The sequence below is a fragment of the Vanessa tameamea genome, chromosome 28, assembly GCF_037043105.1.
Source record: "Vanessa tameamea isolate UH-Manoa-2023 chromosome 28, ilVanTame1 primary haplotype, whole genome shotgun sequence".
NCBI lineage: Eukaryota > Metazoa > Arthropoda > Insecta > Lepidoptera > Nymphalidae > Vanessa > Vanessa tameamea.
In genome coordinates, this window is record NC_087336.1 from 3163602 (window position 1) to 3186656 (window position 23055).

Consider the following 23055-nt stretch of genomic DNA (forward strand, 5'->3'; position numbering starts at 1 on the left):
ATCTGTTCTCTGTCTGGTATTAAAATGCTAAAGACAAAGTTATTTAAAAAAAAATTAAAGAGAAAAATGTATCTCTCACTTAATAAATTTCGAATTTTTCAAGATAATATTGATTATATGTACTTAATATGTTTTTAAACAAGTGAATGAAACTTCTATCTTTAAAATGTTAATTTTTTTTATTGAAAATAGACACGTGCACGTTTCCTCAGGATGTTTTCCGGAATTATAATTTCAAAGACAAATTTAGCACATGAAAATTCAGTGGGGATTTGAACTCGCAACTATCAGTCTGGATGTCTTTCCTGCGTCTGTCAAATCGTAATAGTTACTTATATCAGTTTTTTCGATTCAGAACAAAGCGTGTATTTAAATTATTAAGTCACCGGATAAATTCGTTTGTGGATTAAAATTGATTTACTATCATACAACTGCGAGCTTAGACAAAGTCACAATTCGAATGTCTTTTTCGTTTGTCGTCCGAATGTATGAAAAACACAATATGTATTCGTATTTTAAAGTGATAAACAATTTTATTGACGTATTGAATTGAATAATCAAGACGAAAGCGCTTTAACGGTGAGAGCCATAATCCACCTACGCACTTTGTATAGTTTTACGCGCCTTTTTGATACGCGACAAAAATGACGAAGAACTACATACAAAAATATACCATGCACGAGAATTCGCGGCAACTGTCAGTTCACGCGCGACATGCGTGACGCGCTAATGGGTTATAGTACTTATTGTCCAAAGCACTTCATCATTCGTCCTAAGCTTTGTTTATATAATTTTGCATTTTTTGTAACATAATTATTGTACCTAAATATTATTACCTATATTTGTTGCTGTAATCATTTGTATTATAAATGTTATTAATATATTGTTTAGTTTATATTATAAATAGTTTGTTTGTTATATTTTTATGCATTTAGAACGAGTGGTGTGTATTTGTTTAAATTAATAAATCATTCGATACTTAGTGTGTAGTTTTCATTGGTCGACACTCGCCATAATCATTATTGTAAATTACAAAAAAAATACGAATATTTTTTTACCTAATGACAAACATATACCGTCAAACTACAAAAAAATCCGGTTGACAGAGGAGAAAAAGGTAGGAACTGCCCTGTTTTATCTTTGCCTATTTATAGATTTCTACGCATGCAGATATTTGTAAACAATGTAATTTTATTTATCTATCAATCTGTATCTGTCGCTACTAATATTATAAATGCGAAAGTAACTATTTGTTATCTCTTCACGCTTTAACCGCCGAACCGATTTAGATGAAATTTGGTAAATGGAGATAGTTTGAGTCCCGATAAAGGATATGTTTAGTTCTTATCGCCGAAATTCCTAAGGAAGAAAGGCGTGAAGGGAATTTTAATGGGGTATTTATCATTTCTTAAGTAAGGAATATAAAACTTATATTAGTTCAACTTGAATAATGTCTATGCAATTTTGACCAATCAGTTTAATATTGTAAGCATAAAGTTTAAAATTCGCGCGGGTAAAGATGCGGTTTCAGCTAGTACTAATGTAAAGCTGAAATGTATGAATGAACGCGCTAATCTCGAGATCCGAGTCTCAGGATTGCGTTTTTATTTACAGTGAAATATTTTTCTCGAACCAAAGCTACTTTATCTCATTACTACATATCAATTATTAGGTGTATTTAGTTAAATAAAAAATTAAAAGAAATTTTTACTGAAACTTACCGTGTAGCTAACATATCCAATAACGTGGTTTGTCTATCAAAAATCCTTGCTTATCAGATTTAAATCAAACATATAGGTGAAATGTTCTGTACGAGCCAAAATTTAAATATGCTTTTTTCAAATTACAGAGACGAATGACAAAGCGATCAAGGTTTATCATTTTCAAAAATAAAGAGTTAGCAATTTTAAGATAATCTCTTTAGTGTGTAGGTGTAGTATCATATATTTTGGGTACTCATTTTGATTTTGGTCTTACATACGGTAGAATGGTTTAAATAAAACGAAATCTACTTAGTGTCTATATTTATTTGGTTTGCATCACAAAAAACTGCATGGTACCATTCAGTCAATCGTACATAACCTATACCACCCATAACGAGACTTAAAACTTACTGCTAGGAATTTAAAAGAATTATCTATAAGGTGGCAACACAACCACGATTAAAATATAATAAATAAATTACAAATTTTTTACATTATCTTTTACAATTTTTTTTTTAATTTGTCACACACAACACAATAAATACTGTACAACTTTTTACGTGCACTTAATTAAGATTTATTTTTGTGTGCGTTTATCCGAAGTGTCTCCATATTTAAATGAATGACATTAATCTTAAAATGGCGTCTATTGGTGACGTGACAGATGGTTCTAGAACCTCGGTGGTTTTATAGGTTTAGATTCTTCTGGTCTGGTTAATGATCATCTGGCGAACGCTGAATGTGGAAAGGCCGAGACCGATGGCTGCTAAGGCTAAGGCTGATCTCGTCATCATTTTATCACGATTCGCAGGCTGTGGACAAAAGAAAATAATTTAATTTTTTTAAATATATATCTGATTGAATTTTGGTTACGGCGATCTATCTGAAATCCAACTACGAACCAATTGCGTAGGATATTAATTCTAGCACACCTCTCACTTTCTAAATCCAGACTGCTAGTGACATCCAGACATTGCTCACTAGCATATTAGCTGGTATTTTAAACTTTAACAGCCGTAAAAGCCGTCCTTATTATGTTTGTTCTGTTCAATTCTGTCAAATTTACTTTTGTTTGTGGATGAAAGAAACTTCATTCAGAGAAAAAAGATTTAGAAAATAAATACGTAATTCAAGCTTTTTATTTAGAATTTAGTACAATTGTAGATGTACGAACAAAATAGTTAAGTAAGCACGTGGGCTCAGTCATGTGAATTATTTTGTCGTCGCTCACAAAATCTAATTATATTCCAAACCAAGTTCCAAACGCCACTCTTGGCGCCAATTCAAATAATACTTACACAATATATGTATACGTAACAAGATTGATAGGTTGTAAATTGTTGACAATATTTATAATCTGATTAATAATCTTTTTTTATCTGTATCGAGATGTCAGTTAAGAAGGAATTTAAACGACTTTCGACTTAAAAAATTGTTAAAATACTCTAAATTTACGATCATGATTTAAATTAGCAAATCATTATCTTATCATATATTTTATTTCTAAACAGCAATATTTAGAATTGTTGTGTCCGGTTTGAAAGGCGTATAAGCCAATGTGACTACAGGCACAGGGGGCGTACATCTTAACCTCCAACATTGGTGCTGCATTAAGGAATGCTTAATATTTCTTACAGCGGCAATATTTTCACCTCTTAACTACTCAAACAATCATCAGGAAAATGCTGATACGATTTTTTAAGGTACCTAATCATTCCAAGACGCGTGAGTGATCTAGTAATAAATGTTTGTGCAAGAAAAACATCAATTTTGTTGGGAATTGTTAATTATCCAAAGAAATTAGACGTATCTAAGTAACAATGGCACTTGATAGTAGTTACATTTATGTGATAATCGAATACGAAAAACTTAAATGTCTTAACAAATTGAGTCCGTAATTAACAAAACTAGTTAAAATTAGTCGCTTTTTTAATGATTATTTTCAGTAAGTATTATGTAAATTAATTACATAATATTTGGCATATAGTAAAGATACTACATAAGAATAAACTGCAGGGTCGTTTCATTTCACTGGTGTTTTTTTTGCAAGAGTAACAATTATATTGAACGAAAATAATCTTTATAATAATTATAGTTTGCAATCAAATTTAAATGGTACAAGGAGATATGATACGACATTACAAAACGTAAATACGACCTATTTTATTATCTTCCTTTCTTAACCGATATTGTTTACAGGACCTTGAATAACGCGTTATATATTTTGAATTTTTCCCATATATAAATAACTATAATCTAATCTAATAAACATTATAGTTATTTATATATGGGAAAAATCGAAGAAGAAATAAAGATAAATATACCTCAGATTTACTTATGTAATTTGTTAATAGCTCAGCTATACTGTGCACTACTTGCAGTTCTTGATTAATATATTATTCATTTATAATACAACACATTCAAACTAACTACTTATATCCTTTTTAATTTTACTTCAAGTTCCGATAGCAGTTTCGTTAACGTTCAAAACGCCATTTGTTCGCAAATCCATAAATATCACTCGAGCATCGGGTCAATTCAATGTCAAATGTTATTTATTAGGGTTTAGTGCTCTTTTGGTTGGAATAGACTATATATGGATTTTGAATACAAAAAGTAGACTTACTCTTCAAATCCGGGGATTCCCCATAGACTTACCCGTACAAATTCTGAGAAAGGTGTCAGACAAATAGTGCAACAGTGTAGTAAGCACATTAGGGGGGCCTCATAAGTGTCCAACCACTCGACAAAATTTCTCTCCTTAAATGGAATGAAATCCATTTCAGGACGCTATACCATTGCGGTTTGGTGAATATTCATGAATAAACTATGTAGCAGAATTTAATCCGACATCGTGAAGATAATAAATATAACAACACCAAACAAGTGCAGCACGATGAAATTCGAGATACGAGAAAACTCGTTGTTGCATTACGGGGTTTGAGCCCACTGACTTGTTCGATTTTAGACTCACTATACACAGACTTCTATCCAGAATTAAGAAAAAAGCATATAAAAGTAAGTTTTCATACGAGAAATGTTTCGACATATTTCTAGAAAAATTGTCCAACAAATACAAATGACATTCCGAATCGTTTGTCATTAATCAGCTATTTATAAATTCCTTATATAAATAACATGTAATTTAAGTAGCAATTAGACGAGACGTATCAATAAACGTCCATAAGTCAAATCAATTGAAAAACGACGGAACCGTAGAATGAAATATGAGCTTTGAAACAATGCACTTTGTACTGTACAATAACGTAATGACTTAAGTCCATGTTGGCTATTAGCGCTTTTTTTACCAAGACATAAGCGTTATTTTCGTCTGTACGTAAGTATTAAGATAAATAAAATATTATAAGTCAATTGGCGTATTTATAAAATGTTAATAAATAAAAAGGAATGTTTCTTCTATATTTGATTACAGCATTCATTCCATTGTGATGAAAAATTGGCGAGTTTTTGGGAGCCAGCGAAAATTAAAAAAAAAAAACTTTTTATGTTTGTCTTCCAACATAAACATCTTATGTATTGGTCTTTCCGTGCATCAGAGATTGGTAGCTGGAGTCGTATGAAATGCTTTATCAAGTATTCAATGTAACAGATTGTAATTAATAAACTAGTTCGATATTGACCAAAAACTCGTCGTAATTAATGTTCGCTGTGAATGATTTTCTCTGAAAATAAAGCTAGATACTTTATCTTAATACTCTTGATTCGTTACGGATGGCACGACAGACGTGTCATCTATTATTTTCCTGCGTGGTTTATGACACAATAGTCATATCTTATATTATGTAAATTCAATTTACATTTTCGAATAGTTTGTTCTGAACAAAATAATCATCATTAAAAAAAAGGGATTAAATCTATAACCTTAGTTTATGTTGCGTGAATTCTCAATATACCAAAATTGGTACGCCTTTATAAAATAATAACTTCATTCGAATTGTACTAATTCGTTGCGGATTGCTCTTCGCACCTAGTAAATCCCTTTATCTAGCAGTGTTATTTAGTACATTAACTTTAGTCTGATATTATTTTTTTACGTTCTTTTACATTAGTAACAGGCGTTGCGCCAAAATATTCGAATTGTGATAGAACATTTCGTACAAGATAAGATTAGCCGTTGTTTGACTGATTACGATTTAAGGTTGTCTCATTTCAAATCTTTCGGATAAAACCAAACAGAGGTTGTTTTAATATTATTACATTTCTCTTTTATCTACACTAATATAATAAATGCGAAAGTAACTCTGACTGTTAACCTCTTCACGCTTAAGCCGCTGAACCGATTTAGATGAAATTTCGTATGGAGATAGTTTAGGTTCCGGGGAAGGATATAGGATATTATTTAATTCACCCCTCGAGGAAATAAAATGGAGCGTGACGGTTAAAGTTTTATACATTCCGCACGGGTAAAGCCGCAGATTCATCTGGGTAGAATTAATTTATAAAATGTTTAATTAAAAATTACTTATTATTAACTATTAAGTTACCTAATAAGGCACTATATCCAGTTTTTTAAATATTGTTTATATAATGTACCAATCCTAACGTTTTATTAATCATAATTAATTTTATCTTGTCTCAGTAGTGAAGAATGCAGGCGCCGATAAAAACATAGTTTCTAAATATTGTATTTGATTTTGTTTAACGAGTCACGTCACGGTACATTTAAAATGATATAAGCTTCTACACGTCCCTCCACTGACAGACGTTTTATTTACGTATCTGTGTATCAATTAACATGGCGGTTCTAGTACGGTAGATAAGTCGAAGTGCTGTAACAACATCTAGCAGGAAGTTAAAACAAAGTGCTAGTACAAAAACCCTTCTTCTTTAAAAGTTTTCGAATGGAAATCCATGAAGTCCATTAGATGTTTTATTCTGATTTTGATAGGCAAACGGGCTAATTGGTGACCTTATAGTAGTCACCATCCAATAGGTCTAATCAATATATAATTTATTAAAAAGTTACCCAAAAATGTATGACAATTAGTTTGTATAAATACAGACAGTCCTCGACTTACGTCGCTTCAAGTTACGTCGAACAATGTTTTGACGCTATTCCTCAAGCATATGTCAATTGTCTCGATTTCCGGCATAGGCATATCACTTGTCGCGAGGTCAATGTCAAGAAACGAAGCAATCTAATATGTCTCGACTTCGTATTTCGAGAACCTAATATGCCGTACGAATATTGCCTGTATACAAAGTACATATACGAATTTTCCAGAATGTCTCATTACTTGTAAATATTATTTATACATATTAAGTTCGGAACTGTACCCAGATAATTTTAGAGAATGAGAAAGCTCACCAGAAGGCAGAAGACAGTGTCATCCCTTTCGATATTACGCCACTAACCATACCTGATACGTTATCGTTGTGCGCCTGTATCGATATTGGCTTACTCACGTTTTAAGTCGGAACATCGCAATACTAGTCATATTTGACACTGCAGTATTAGTGCCACTGGATATCTTATTAAAAGAACCATTTTAACAGAATTTGTTTATAAATTCTGACGAAATGTATTAAAGTCAAACTGGCAGATATTCCAACTGGTGGCAAGCGATCACTACTGCCCTTAGACATTGGTACTTTTAAAATTAATAAGCATTTCTCATATTACCAATGCACCATCAATCTCGGGTACGAAGAATTTATGTCTGCCTGTAGTAAATAGGCTCATTCACTCTTCAAACCGAACACCATACTAAGTGCATTGCCCAGACGGGCTTTAATAAAGCCCTAACACCGAGTAAATATATTAAAATAATCTATTTGCAGAGAAGCAATTATGTAGAGAAAAATATAATCATGATTCTTTATTCAAAAACGAAAATAAGTGCAAGGAGAACTTTTAGGACGCAAAGCTGTCGCAAATTTTAGAATTTCATAATCTTATGTTCATAAATTGATATTTCTGAACTGTTCTGTAATCTATGGCTTAGTGCGTGATATTTATTTATCTGATATACTTCTATCGCAACGTGATAAGACCAAAAGGCAATGACCAAAATCGGCGAACAAATCATGATTTCCAACGCATCCGAACAGGATACGGATAAGGATATTTATGTTTAATGTATGTATATGCTTTTGAAGATGCTATTGTCATATATTAGGAGCGATGAAACTTGGGTTTATCACTACAATCCTGTGTCAAAGCTGGACGTAAAGTAGGGACATTCATGGCGTTGCACAACAGACAAAGAGGTTAGATTACGATTAAAACTAATATCTTAAATTTGATTATCGCAATGACATGATATTATAGCCTTATGTTAAGTTAGTGGATACAAATATAGCTACGTCTATTTATAACTCGGGTTAAACGCAAAATGTCGCCAGAACTTGGCTAGACGCCATTTTCATCCGCGAAGGTCGAATACTTTCTGTAAACAAAATTAGCACAATAACAGTGGTTCATTCACTGTCTTCAATTGTAATATTTTTAATTTTAAAATATCGTAAAAATATTATAATTGAAGACAGTCGATGAATTTTAAGAAGGCCCGTTTTAATATAGGTTGCCTCGGGTGATGAAAACTCGGGTACCTCGCCGATGTTATTAAGTTAAGTCTTGGGTCATCAGAGAGGTCTATCTGCACCCACCAGTCTTGTAATATATGACTAATATTTATTTTCTCTCCCAATTAAGCTTAACGCTTGTGCTATACGTGGGATATTGACGCTTCATCAACATTGTAGTACATTTTACTTTATTGCTGGTAGTAAATACTATCTCGATTAGTCATCTCCGATAACTTTTTAAATATCTTTATATATCAAAAAAGATGTTGATATATCTTTCTGAAATTAAAACACTTCGATCGACACTGTTCGATCACCATGAACGATGGTACGTGGGTAAATGTGTATTTTTTACACGAACGGATAGCAGCAGTGGGCTCTTTCTATCTGGCCTAGGTCAAGCTGGGTACGGGCCTCCTTACCCTGAGAATTCCTCACGGGTAGCGATGGCTACTTGGTCAATTTGTTTTAATCTAGAAGATAGGCCTAGGCCTCATAGGAGCCTTGACAGTTGAGATGGACCAGTGGTTAGAGCGCGTGCATCTTAAGCTACGATTGCGGGTTCTAACCACGCAACCAGCACGGAAAACGTTTTAAAGTTATTCACGTTAGTGTAACGCGTCGCTAGAGTGCGTTGCGGTGATATTATACGTTTGTCAGATTGTGTTATATAACTAGGATCTTTAATCAGAATAATTGGACATAGAAAATCATACGACGAGGTATACGAAAGAGTATTTTTAAAATAAAATATACTGTATACTAAGTTAAGAATCGTTTTATCAAGAAATCAGAGTTCATGCGTGTTATCATTAAACGCTAATAGCTCGTGAGTGATTTACGTAAATCATTCACAAAACAATTAACCGCATTTAAATAGGTTCGATAAAATAATTTTCACCGAGCGTGTCCCTACACCTTACTAAAAACGTATATATTTAGATGGGGTGGGGGGAGATGTGTAAATGGACTATCTGATGAATAGTATTTTATCAATTTCTGGCATCGTCATACAATTATATAATTGGCACCGTGAGTGAGTTCTCGTGACTAACATTACCCTGGCTCACTCATCGTTCACACGGAAACCCAGAAATAAATATTTGTTTGCTGATAATTGTATTATATGACATAAAATTATTATATTTTCCAGTATCTTATTATGAAATATAAGAAGATATATCTACGATGATATGTAGCTAGCCCTAGTTAGTATTTGAAACATCGCGATACCTGCAGCGTGTCAGATTTAATTGTAGCAGGTGTCTCCACTATATCTCATTGGAGCTCCATGGTATATGTTCCGAGTTTCCCTCTAAAGGAGTAAAAGTCCAGGAAGGGGTCACAGGCAGTATATTTACTTTAATATTTATTAATAGAACAACCACGGTTTTAAGAGACCATTAGATAGTTTTTTGTAATTCGTAAGCTTTTGATATTGTATACGGTTCCTTTGCCTCACTATAATATTTTACGCGCCCCGTCTGCCATTTGTTTTAAAATCTAAGTTCCCGAAGGCAAAAGTTTCAACGAATCACAAGAGATAATATTAAAACCGTATTAGACCAAATGTTAAAGAATCAGATGTAGCAACAAACCAACGATGGAATGTGTACGATAAAGACAGGAACAATTTCCAAACAAATCTGTCACAAGTAACAATGAAATTATCACGGAAAATGATTGATAAGCATGTTGTGAAAATATACGATAACTGAAAAGGCTATTTATATCGTTACAGTTACTATGGATTAGCCGCGATAGCCGAGTGATTACAAGACGAGAGTCTTAACCGACAAATGTGAGCCTTGAACTCAAACTCCCGGAGCAAGCACCACTGAATTAATGTGCTCGTGCTTGTGAAGGAAAAAAAAAACATTTCGAGGAAACCTGCACGTATTGATGATAATCTGCCACGTGCAATGGATAAGCGTGTGGAAATTCTCCGCAAAAGAAAGAGTTTTTTTTTTTATTTACTAGTGTGTGATTTATGTTCATTTTATATGTAGATACATTGTCATATTTTTATATCGATAGTATATCATTTCATACAATATTAAAATGGCCTGAATTCTTATTGTTATATTTTACGTCTCCACCAGACATTTCCCGTGCCTTTGGTGTATCTTTAATTTCTTTTTTATTTTTCTGTTCTGCGTGTTTTCATTACCAGTCAGTAAAGCATTTTAATTTAAGTGAGATATAACAAAACAAAATTAACAAAATGTTGCGTGTACCCGGGCAAGCGTGATGGCATTTTCATCTGCGCTATCTGCCTTTGTAGTTCATCTCGTACACGTAACCTAGCAAAGGAACATTTTATACAGCTCGACGCGTTATAAAGGTAAAAGTAATTTTGTTGACAACCATTCCTAAATCTGAGGTAGACACTCGATTTTAAGTTACAAACAGAGGCAATACAAATTAACTTAATCACCTTGTAGAGTGCTTCCGACATTAATCCGAAACTCCACTTAAAATGGCTTCGTCACTTTTTATATTTGACAGAATATCCGTATCATTAAATAGATATTCCATAGCAACAAAGACGTATATATTTATAGAGGTTCATTCACACTTGATAGCGGAAACACCTTGTGATCGGTGTCTTACGAATTAAATCAGCTGTTTATAAACTGCCGTGACTGAAAATTCTATTAATATTTGTCGTCTTTTGTTTAATGTCGGAAGTTATTGGAGTTTGTTTAATTGAAATTTGATTTGGGCATATATTATTGCGATGCATTTTATGGTGACGTGCATCTGCATATCATTAGTCGCTTTTCTCCTGTTTGTACTTTTAGATCTTTTAAATAACGCAACTCAATTTAATACGGTTTTCATCAATAAACAGAGTGATTTTGTATGTATATTATAGTGGAGAAAATCCGAGATTTACAACTCTCCTAGCCAGAATAAGTGTTTTTGTTGTATATTTGTTCTTCAATTTAAAAGATGTTAAGTTATTAAATCGGCTCAGACAGCAATATTACACTTAATACATGAAATTTATTAAATGAAATATATTATCCAACATGAATACTGTTAGGTTTATTTGCGTCCTAATAATGTATTTTATTGGAATCGCGGTTGCTATGCGGTATTACAAGATCACTAACCTACCGGTTTGAGATTTTGAGAGGTGTTCAAGGTCTACTACATTTGGAACAAGTTACATTTCGATTCCATTCATATTGTATTTAGAAACGTCTGTGAGAAATATATTCATAACTTGATTACATGACATGCATTACCGTCTTCGCCATAAAGGCACACGGGGCACGTACCCAGGGCCCTCATCCTGAGGGGGGCCCCGAAAAACAAACAATTTCTCTCACACGTTGACTGCTATGTATATATTTTTTATCACCAATAACATTCCTGAGAATTTACGAAAATTACTGCACCGTTTATTTGAAACTAAACTCAATGCCTGGCTATAAGCAAATTATTTCTACATGGTTGATGAATTTTTAAAATTAAAAATAAATTGTTTAATTGTTATTTTGTTAAATATTTTGCTAGACATTTAATTTTAGTAAATATCTAGCAAAATGGCCTCAAATTCATCTGTGCCCCAGGGCCCCATTAAAGCTTGAGATGGCTCTGATGACATTGGCTTAGTACACGAACGTCTGGGTGGATACCATACACTCAATACATATCCGTCTATTCTATTCTTACTGGCAAACATGAATACTTAGTATATAAAATAGGATAAGTATGTGAATATAAAATACACCAAATTCGTTTAGCGTAAGTAGAGTAGAATGCGCATTAAAGTACCGTAACAATTTCTTTAGTTTTATTCATTTAACCAACAATTATATTAAAACAGTATTATCATGTTTATTTTTGGACAATTTATTGTCAGATAATAACACAGCATAGCATTCGCCCTGATTGTCAAAACTACGTGCTTTTATTCAAAAAATCTCATCGACACAGAGAAGATTACTTAGGTGAAGAAAAAATATCTTCAACGCAAGAGTGAAGAGGCACCTTGTAGGCGTGTTCTATCATGGACTTGCCATTAAGTAAAATTGTTATCAGGCAAAAGCCTTATAAATTATCTTAATAAAAAAAAAACAATATTTGTATAAGCTATTCGTGGGAGATTATGAAGAAACTTCGGTAAGGACTTCTATGTACACAAGCGAAAGAAATGTTCCAAAAAAAAAAAACAAGATTATTTCTTTATGTTTTGTCCTTCAATATTAACATGTAATATGATCCTCATACTAACCATGTGAAGTTGGGATGGATAGCAAGCAGTCAATAAAATAACCATCCTCAACATTTCAAACGTTACGAGATGAGTTAATGTGTTAGATGACATTTAGAAAACCAGTGAAGGACGAACGTAATAGAGGTTAAGGTCATTTCTAGCTCTCGAACATAAGACCGTCTATTTTCATCAGCTATCAGATCTTATCTCGTACTTGACGAACAATTAATATGTAATTGTGTCTTCAATTTAATATATTACAATATTATCTGTAATGGCATTAAAATAAGTGTCGGTTGATCTTGGAGCGGATAGTACTAAAATTAAAGAAATTAGGAAGTATTTTAAGCGGCAACTAAAATTAGCCATAATTCAGAGATATATAAAGCAATATACATAAAACTTATACCAGATAATGCAGACGATTTTTGGGTCATAAACTTGTAATATATTCATTTGCAGATCAAATATTTTCTGCGGTATTGAATAATATAAATTGATGTGAATGACTTGACCAGAAAGAAGTTTATGTTCCGGATAATATTAAATAATATCCTCATTTTGAATTTAAATTACAGCCTTAAAGTATATAAATATATAAAACTACACAAATTGGACGCGATCGGATTTTTTAATTGGGTATGACATAATCACTTCCCAAGAAATAAATGAAGAACTTCAAAACTAATTGTTTCATTATACAACAGAACAAATTAATCTATAAATTCCGAAAGAAAAGAATATCCAACAAGGAACAAAGATATACAACATATATCGATACATACATATATTTAGCAATCTCAATGAAACATAAAGAAAGATAAGTAGAAAGTAGACATAGCTCAGAAAATGCATGCGCAGTACATTCTGCAGTCAATTTATTGACTAAATAATTTTCCACGTGCTTGGGTTCATTTTGTGCAGAGATAAATCGCATGTATAAAACAAAGGTTTGGAACGAATGAATTGACGAATAAACATTAGTATAGTTTGAAGAAAGGAAGCTGATCATAAAAATCGACGGCCTTACACGCCCGTCTAAGTCTAGGTGTGCGAAAAATTCGGGCGTCGCGCGTTGGGTTGCGCGTCGCCAATGGCGGTCAACTTTTGTAACAAAGGTGAGGCGCCCCAGGTCTCCTAATAATCTGTTTTTCGGGGGAACGGAGATAATAATGTACGTCAATCAAATACCTTTTGGACGTCAAACATTTCTTACACAAATTGCACAATATTACTCCAATTTCTTTGCTATATTGCTTAGGACAGTTTTTCTAGGAAAGAGAATATGATCTGACATTCGTATGTCTTTTTTATTAGTCTAACATATGCCTGTAAAATATGTTATTATACCAAATTATTACAAAAAAAAGAAGAAAATAAAAACTCCATGGTTTATGTCATCTGTCAAAATTCTGTCACGACTCTATGTCTGGTTTAAACAGTACGAGCTAGCATGTGAGTCAGCATACACGCAGATTACTCGCATAGTTCTGACTCCTTCGGCAGTAGCTCTTCAGTACGTAGCGTAAGTATGCTGTAAGTTGGCATGGGAATTTTTCGACATAACTTGCAACACTCTGATCATGGAAACACCTGAAGCATGTCGAGCAGCAGATAACTGGCTCTTCAGCAGCTCGCACGGTGTTAACCAGGCTTTACACTTTATTAAAACCAAGCAGTTACGTCTACTTGGTCATCTACGTCGTCAAATACCAAAGAACACGTAATTATAATACAATGAATTAAACATTTTACTTATTTTAAGGACATCTGCTAACGTTTCAGGAAACCATACAAATTCATATGAACGCCTTTAACATTTATTTCCTATAACATATCCGTACGATATGACGAGGTCGAAACGACACAATAGTTTAATTTGTACGTTCATACGTTACGTAGTTTATTCCTTGTCCCGCAAACATAGTAGTATTTTTAGATAGTGCGTAGTTACGATTATTTCAGTAACAACATATAATTGATATGTTTACTATTGTGATGATGTCCTCCTTGTTGAATTGAGGTCTTGGCGTCAAATTTTAGGTTTTAGCCAATTTCTAGGTGATTATATATATATACATATACAAACATGTTTGCGTGATTTCTGATTCACGCGATAATAACTTTACCAACGTACTAAATGCGAGTTGCTACTGAATAATGACAAAAAAATATCGGTGATATAAATCCAGGATCTCAGGATATAAAGCCTTATCATCTAAACGAACACAACACATACCAATAATCAAACGAAAAAGTTCTACATTTTCGGATTAACCAATGTATCCTCTGTCAACAAACCGTTTTGTTTCAAATGTTTCTGGTCGATTACTTTCAAAACGTCATAAAATCAATCAGTAAACATAAAACTATTTACCTTAGTGTTATTGTATGTCGATAGCATTCTAAAAGATTTAGTCTTTGTCTAGTTTGTAAGTAAACAAATACCATAAACAGTGGGACTTCCATTACAGAAACACGATTTCCTATAAGAATCTTATTATATATCGGAGAAAATTATGTTAGTTCCAGCTACTGTTTAGGCAGGACAAAGTGAAGCCGAACATATTTATAATTTGATAAATAGCGGACAACGCGTGACATTACACTTGGAGGTCAAGTTCAAACATATTTCAATCGATATTGTACAAGAAATTAGTGATTTTTTGTCTTAGAATTTCATAGATTTATAGACAAGTACAAGTAAACCTTTATGTTTGTCGGAATTTAAGTGATTATCATTTTAAATCATCGGATTCGAACAAGGGGATCATCTAGATTTAGTCTACCATCAAATTGACAGAATTTTATAGCTTTTGTACAATAAATAAATAAATATTTGACAACATCACATACATTACTCGGATCCCAATGTAAGTAGATTATGGAAAATCAGAAGTAACGACGGTACCACAAACACCCAGACCCAAGACAACATAGAAAAGTGATGAACTTTTTCTACATCGACTCGGCCGGGAATCGAATCCAGTACCTCGGAGTAGCGTACCCATGAAACTACTCGACCACGGAGATCGTCATCAGACAATATATACATTATAGTACATCATATGTACAATTGTCACGACATCCGAGCTGTAACTGCTTTCAACTGTTTCCAATATGTACAGTCTGTTTTAAAATAGCCACGTTAATGTATTACATAGGAACGGCTACTTTGCAAACTAGTTAAGTCAACATTTTATTATTGTGTTTCCAGTACTGGCTGGACAAATGCAATTATAAATGACTAAACAACTAAAAGTGAATAAATACTCTTTTCTTAGGTAATAAGCTGTAAGGGATGTTGAAAATATTATGCTAAGGCTCTCTCAGATTTTTCTTATATAGACAACTGTGCATGGTTTCGACACTGTATAGTTTAGTAAAGAAGAATTTATTTGTATAACAAAAACTTTTAGAAGATACGTTTATGTATAAAATGTACGGAGAAATGGACTCCAAGACTTGCATACTTAAACCTCTGTGTGACTTAAATTGTCCAAGCATCTAACTAGCCATATTATGCATAAGGAAAACTGGGTAACTTATCAGTAATTGGTCACCATTTCCCATAGAAATTGTCACTATATGATGAATTAATTATTCCATGCTCTGTATGCACCGTTAATAAAGTGGTATTGAGTGTTGTCTCATGTGCTTGTAATTCTGTTCATATTTATTTTGACGACCTCCGTGGTCGAGTAGTGTGTACACCGGTGTTCATGGGTACGCCACTCCGAGGTCTCGGATTCGATTCCCGGCCGAGTCGATGTAGAAAAATTTCATTAGTTTTCTACGTTGTCTTGGGTCTGGGTGTTTGTGGTACCGTCGTTTCTTCTGATTTTCCATAACACAAGTGCTTTAGCTACTTACATTGGGGTCAGAGTAATGTATGTGATGTTGTCCAATATTTATTTATATTTATTAATAACATTAATGTTTACTGTAATGAAGATAACAAATAATTTGCTTTGTTTTAAACATTTTTAACACTACAATGAAGTCATGTTGTTCATTTATATGTATATAACAAATTATTTATTATTACAATGGCAAAAAATACAACTACATTCTGGTTAATGTGATTAATTGATTGGTATCACAGTTTTAAGCAAAATAAGTCCTGGGCAATGTTCCCCCAAAAAAGTTTTCTTCTATAATTGTTTTGGATAGCCTCACTTTTGTATTAGTCAATATAGAGACTAACCAGTCTGAAGGTGGTGCTTGGTTTTTTGCACCCCCTCCAGGACTGCACCTTGTGTTAAAAGGGGCCCTGCTAATAGGGAAAGATTTTGTACACTGCTAATAGCTCTAGTTTTAAATAAATTTGGTTCTTCTACAAAATTTGTTTGGAAATATAATGGGTTTTTTTTTTAATAAAACTTTGACATTTAATTTCTGGTGGTATTATTTATTTTATAAATATGCATTACATGACGTCCACAACAATTAGCTGCCAAATTTTTTTTAATTCCTTCATATCTCAGCCTTCATTATTATAAAAGGAAAACTGAAGTTTACACACTAAATAAAAAGTTTTAAATAACACAGCTTGGTAAAAGTATCCTTATTGTGTTCATGAGATAAAGCTTTTAAATAGAAGGATATACAAACCCATACAGAAACTACAAAATGAAATAAAAGTATTGCCTGCTCTAATAAAATATTAGATAAATTAGTGTTAAAATTTGATAAAGTTTCAATTTAAGAGATATGATTTCAAGTTGTTAATCTCTATGTACTGTATATGTAAATGAGAAAATTAAAAGTAAAATTAAATATGTTTTTCTTACATATATTCGTAAAATATTAGAGAAGGGCACATGATTACATACTTAGTTTTACCACTATAAATTTTATCTGCTAGCACGTTTTACCATTTTAAGCAAACTTGATTCACTTAAATGCCTTATAAATTTAACAGTATTCTGAATTTAAGTTGTTAATAAATAATTCAAATCTTTACCTGCGAATATGTGAGTCTCAGAGCGTACTGGGCGATTTGTGTCGTTTTCATTATGTCCGAACCAGATTGTTGGCTGAAAAAGAAATAACACGTTCTAAAAACACGTAAAACGATCGAAATCACACTTAAATCCTTAGAAAATTCCCGTAAAATCACTTGTCTCAAACTTTTACATAACCTAAATTGTATTGGAATGTCACTCCAAATATTTGACAGAAACATCGAAAAAACTAGATTTTAAAAATCGAAACGTTCATATTTATTTAATTAAAATTTTAAATAAACTGCAATACTTTTTTTTTAAAAGATTACAAAATAATTTATAATATTCACGTACATTACACCCGCTGACAACCGCGAATGAAACAAAAGTATCGCTATTTGCTTTTGTCTTTTTAGTCGTTTCCTTCGATTAGTTTCGTTAGGTTGCACAAACTGTAAATCAGTGATACTATCTTAAAAAACTATTATTACCCATGAGTCGTATCTTAAAATTATTTTAATTATTTTAATAACATTTTTTTTATTTTATTTTATTATTAAGGACAACTTAAAAATATACACCATTTATAGGTTAAAAATAAAGGTAATTACATATTTAGCTAAGTGTTGTTTCAATTAAAAGTTATCACGGCATGGAAAAGGACAGTTTTATCTATTAACCTAACACAACTTTTTTCTACTATGTTATACAAAAAAGGACAGAAAAAAAATACTAACAATAATAATACAATATAAAAAATGCAAAGTACAAAAGACAAGACAATTACAAATTACCAACTAATTACTAAACAATTAAAAAATTTAAAAAAAAAAAGTGTAACTTTTTTATAGGTAACAAAGATTTTATAACAACAGTGCAACAGCTACACACTAAAAAACTGAATGATATTTTAAAATTAATTTTAACAACAAATATAATTTATTAATGTATTATTATGAATTTCTTACTTTACTAAAAAATAATCTAATAATTACTGCAAATCACTACAAAGTAGAGCAAACTAAATTTTTTTTAAAATAATTTTCGTTAATTTTTTATTGTTGTTAATGAAATTTGTTACCTGATTTTATGAAGACTTTTTTTAGTCGGTAACATTTATAAAGTCCATTTACAAGTTTACCAACCGCACAAAATATGTATTCATGTATTGTATTTAATGAAAAGAAAATTCCACATTATGCAGTAAATAAAATTCATTATAATTTTTATTTAAGCTTTTATTTAGTAATATTTAAAAATAAATGAAATAAAAAACAATTTTGTTACTGCACTAAAATAAAATAATAGTAGCACTCTTTTACATAATGCTTTTTTATGTTTGCTATAGATGGCGCTTTTCAGTACTTTGCTTTTTTGGAATTATAAATAAAATTAATATTTATATGTGTGAAATAATTAGATAATGCACTACATTCAACTACTTATCAATACATGTTTTTAAACGTACTCTAAATTTGTCTTATTGAAATATATTTTCTAATACTCTGAGACAGAACTTTCTTGTATATTAATAGAGATACGTAATACATATTAATATATGAATATCGTTATTGCCGTTGTTTATTTTAGAAGGTATTTAAAGGAAGAGGATGAAAATCCTTTTTTATCTTTCAAAAGTCAGATGTACACCAAATTTGTTGACCTAAGTCATGCTATACGTCCTTAAAAGTCTTGTTTAGTCCTTTACGTCATTTAAGCTACGAGGAGTCGATATTAATTTTCAATATACCTACTTGGAATTTAATTTATATTATGCAGATATTATCATAATAATCATATTATTAATTACTTAAGTTAAATTATATACAATTATAGCTAAATGAGGTTGAATTAACGACATTTATTTTTGGAAAATTTTCTCCTGAAGTTTCCATTCAATATCTTATTATTTTTAATTCGATTTTATTTTGTGAATTTTATATTAGTCAAAGCACATTTTATTTCAAACAGTTCTAGCTGCACAAGTTTGAACCTAAGACAATATACTACATGTTCTATCCAGTGAACCATCTAGGCATCATTAAATTGTCATCTTTGATCTTAAACTAATAAAATTTTGTAACATAATTCACATAAAAATATACCTGAGATGTCAGGTATTTGCATTGGTATTTAAAATATAATATATATAATATAATTTCGTCACCCCATATCAAACAGGCGGTAGGTTTACACATGTTGTTTGATTAACTTATCGCGTGCTATCTCATAAACGAGGACAAGATACGAGATGAAATTTCAAATGATAAGTATGGCATTAAAATTTGAATCTCTTAAATAAGAATGTGTAATTAGTAAAGGTTTACAGCGAACGCTTCAATCACTATCTCTATCTCACGGCTTTACCGAATTATATCGTCTATTTCATACACAAAAAGATTTTTTAATTCAAGTAAGTTACTGAGATTCGCGCCTTAAATCATACTAACTCCAATAATACATATTATGTAAATCGCTGCTTACTCTGTTGTAAACTTTTAAATCATCATTTAAAGTAACTAATAATAAAAATATTTTCTTTCCATTTTATTTCCGTACATGGGAAGGAGATAGCAACATATTTAAGTTATTATACTCGTAGAATTATTACTCGTTGTAACATTCATATAAATCTGGGAAGCAGTTTCGTTTCAAATCTTGTCGAAATTTAATTTATATGTCCTTGCGTTATTCTTTCTGGTCTGTATGATTGTGATGTCTTTCAAGTTCGGTGACTGTCGTGATACCCAACAGAGACAATCGAACCGTATGGGATATATCGTAGTTCATAAGTATGTGCGTAAAAATTAGAGTACTTTCTGTGGTCTCAGTCTATTAATCCGATGAATATCTTACTGGCCTGATTGAGATTAGAACAAGGACTCCAATGATTTGTTACCGTACAAGATAATTTCTAGACCAATGAGGCAGTTTTTACAGTGATTAATTTACTATCCGTAACTAAACTCTTTGGTGGATTTGTGCAAGCCCGTATGGGTAGGTACTGCATTATACAGGTGATAGGGGTGACTATTTGCATTAATTTATACCCCATATGCATGATGCAAAAGTGAAACATTTTTGAGTTATCACGTTTTTTAGATTTTTTCAAAATAAGTCAAAATTTCAAAAATTCATTAAAAAATTTTTTTCGATTAAAATCTACTTTTTTCTTCTGATTTATAAAAACGATTAAACACTGGATATTTTTCAATATTTAAACAATAATTATCGGTCCAAATTTAAAAATGCGAGACGGAAAACGATATTATTTCAATATTTTTTTTATTTTTTTCCCTCCAATATGCCTGAAAAACAAAAAAAAAACATTATGAAACTTGTTCTGCAGATTATTTTAAAAACATAAACGTTTAATTAGCTTTCCGAAAATGTATAAAAACTAGGAATTTATTTCAAAGCAACCGAAATAAAATGATAAGAAAGGACGCTGATGGAAATTCGTATTCGAACATGACCGAATTCGTACTAAAGGTCGCACTTTAAAATTCCCACAAAACTGATTTAAAATAATAACCAAATAAAAAAAACTTACTTATTTACTTAACTTACTTACTTAATACAAATTTAAAATTAAATTTAGATACATTAACAGTTCAGAAGCTAAGTTGCAATTTTGACTTATTTTGAAAAAATCTAAAAAACGTGATAACTCAAAAATGGTTCACTTTTGCATCATGCATAGGGGGGTTAAAATTATCGTAAATCGTCACCCCTATCACCTACTAACGGGAATACGTCGAATTACCAATAACCCTGTATATTCTTCTGTCAAATACCAATACTATACTTAGTAGTACTACTACTTAGAAGGTATAAGGAATGGTTAATATTTATTGCAGTACCAATGTCTATGAGTGCCGGTATGTCAATCTATATATATATACTAATATTATAAATGTTCTGTCTGTTACCTCACGCTCAAACCACTGAACCGATTTAGATGAAATTTGGTGTGGAGATAGTTTGAGTCCTGGGAAGGACTAAGGTTACTTTTTTAATTCATTCCTCGAGGTTCTAAAATGGGGTTGCTATAGATAAAGTTTTACGCAAATAAAGCGGCAAGATCAGCTAGCTTGAAATAAATAATAAAGACATTTTTTAAGTACTCGGTTGTATAACCGTGAAATACCAATTAAATGTCATATTAATATTAATATGGTACTTCTTATATTTTAATTACATATTAATACTATATAATATATTTATTTAACATACCTATAATACTTTACATAGCAATATACAAAAATAAATACGATATTTATTTCGTAACAGAGAGTCTTAACCAAGAGGTACTTTCATGAGCGTAATTTCTAAATAAAGGGTCTCCAAGACAAGCCTTTACCGGTACGTACTTTAAGCGAAGTGTTAAATTTACAAAAACTGTGAAATACAACACGATCCTTCATTTAAAAAGAATTCATATTTCCATTATTATTAACTTTAATACTAACTTTAGTTTCATTGATACATAGGCAGTTTTAGAATTGAAATTAGAAAAACTTTCTGACTAACTTAAAATGTATTTACAACTAGTTTTGGCCCGCGGCTTGGTTATCAGGTATTGTCAGGTATTATTTAATATCTTTATAAATTATATTTTATGTGTTATTTTGATGTATAGGCTATATTATTACAAAGTTTCATCAAAATCTGTCCAGTAGTTTTAGTGACAAACATCCATACATAACTTTCGCCTTTAAAATATTGGTAAGGATATACTTTCAGAACTGGAACTTACATTTTAGAATTGGAACCCTTAATTAATTATTTCTGTACTTTGAAAGGAACCTGAACTTTACGAGGTGGTAGGGCTTTGTGCTAGCCTGTCTGGATAGGTACCAACCACTCATCAGATATTCTACCGCCAAATAGCAGTACCCAGTATTGTTGTGTTTCGGTTGAAGGGTGAGTGATCCAGTGTAACTACAGGCGGTGGCGTTTGGCGACGTACATACGTAATGGATAATATTTCTTACAACGCCATTGTCTATGAGCGGTGGTGACCACTCATCAGGTGGCCCATATGCTCGTCCGCCTACTTGTATCATAAAAAACCTAATTTTCATTACTCAAAGTAATCTAATTTGATACTAACTGACTAACTTTAAAAACTCGAGGCCTGTGCGTCGTGGACCACGGCCTACGGTTAGAGGCTGCCTTAAGAATCTAAAAGTTTTAGGGTGAAATCGATTTTGAATACGTTAACCTCAATTTTGGACACTTGAATTTGGATATTGGATCTGTTTCTATAGTATTTAATGATACTTCAATTACACTAAAAATATATCAATTCCTGATAATTAGCACCATTGGCGTTGAACAAAGCCTATAATATAGTAGATTTAATTTTGTATATAGTTTATTATTTTTATAAATAATTATTGATAATACTTGACATTTTCTCTCAGAATTGTAAATTTTTTTTAATTGACAAATTTCTCTCACAATACTTTGCACAAAGCCGTACCTAGTAAAGTTCAGGTTCCTTTCAAAGTACTCTGAGTATTCTGAAAGAAAATTGTAGGGCCTAGCGCTTTCCAAGCACTACACTACGAAAACTGTAACAGAAACAATTTTATTTCTTGGATTATTTATATATTAAGAT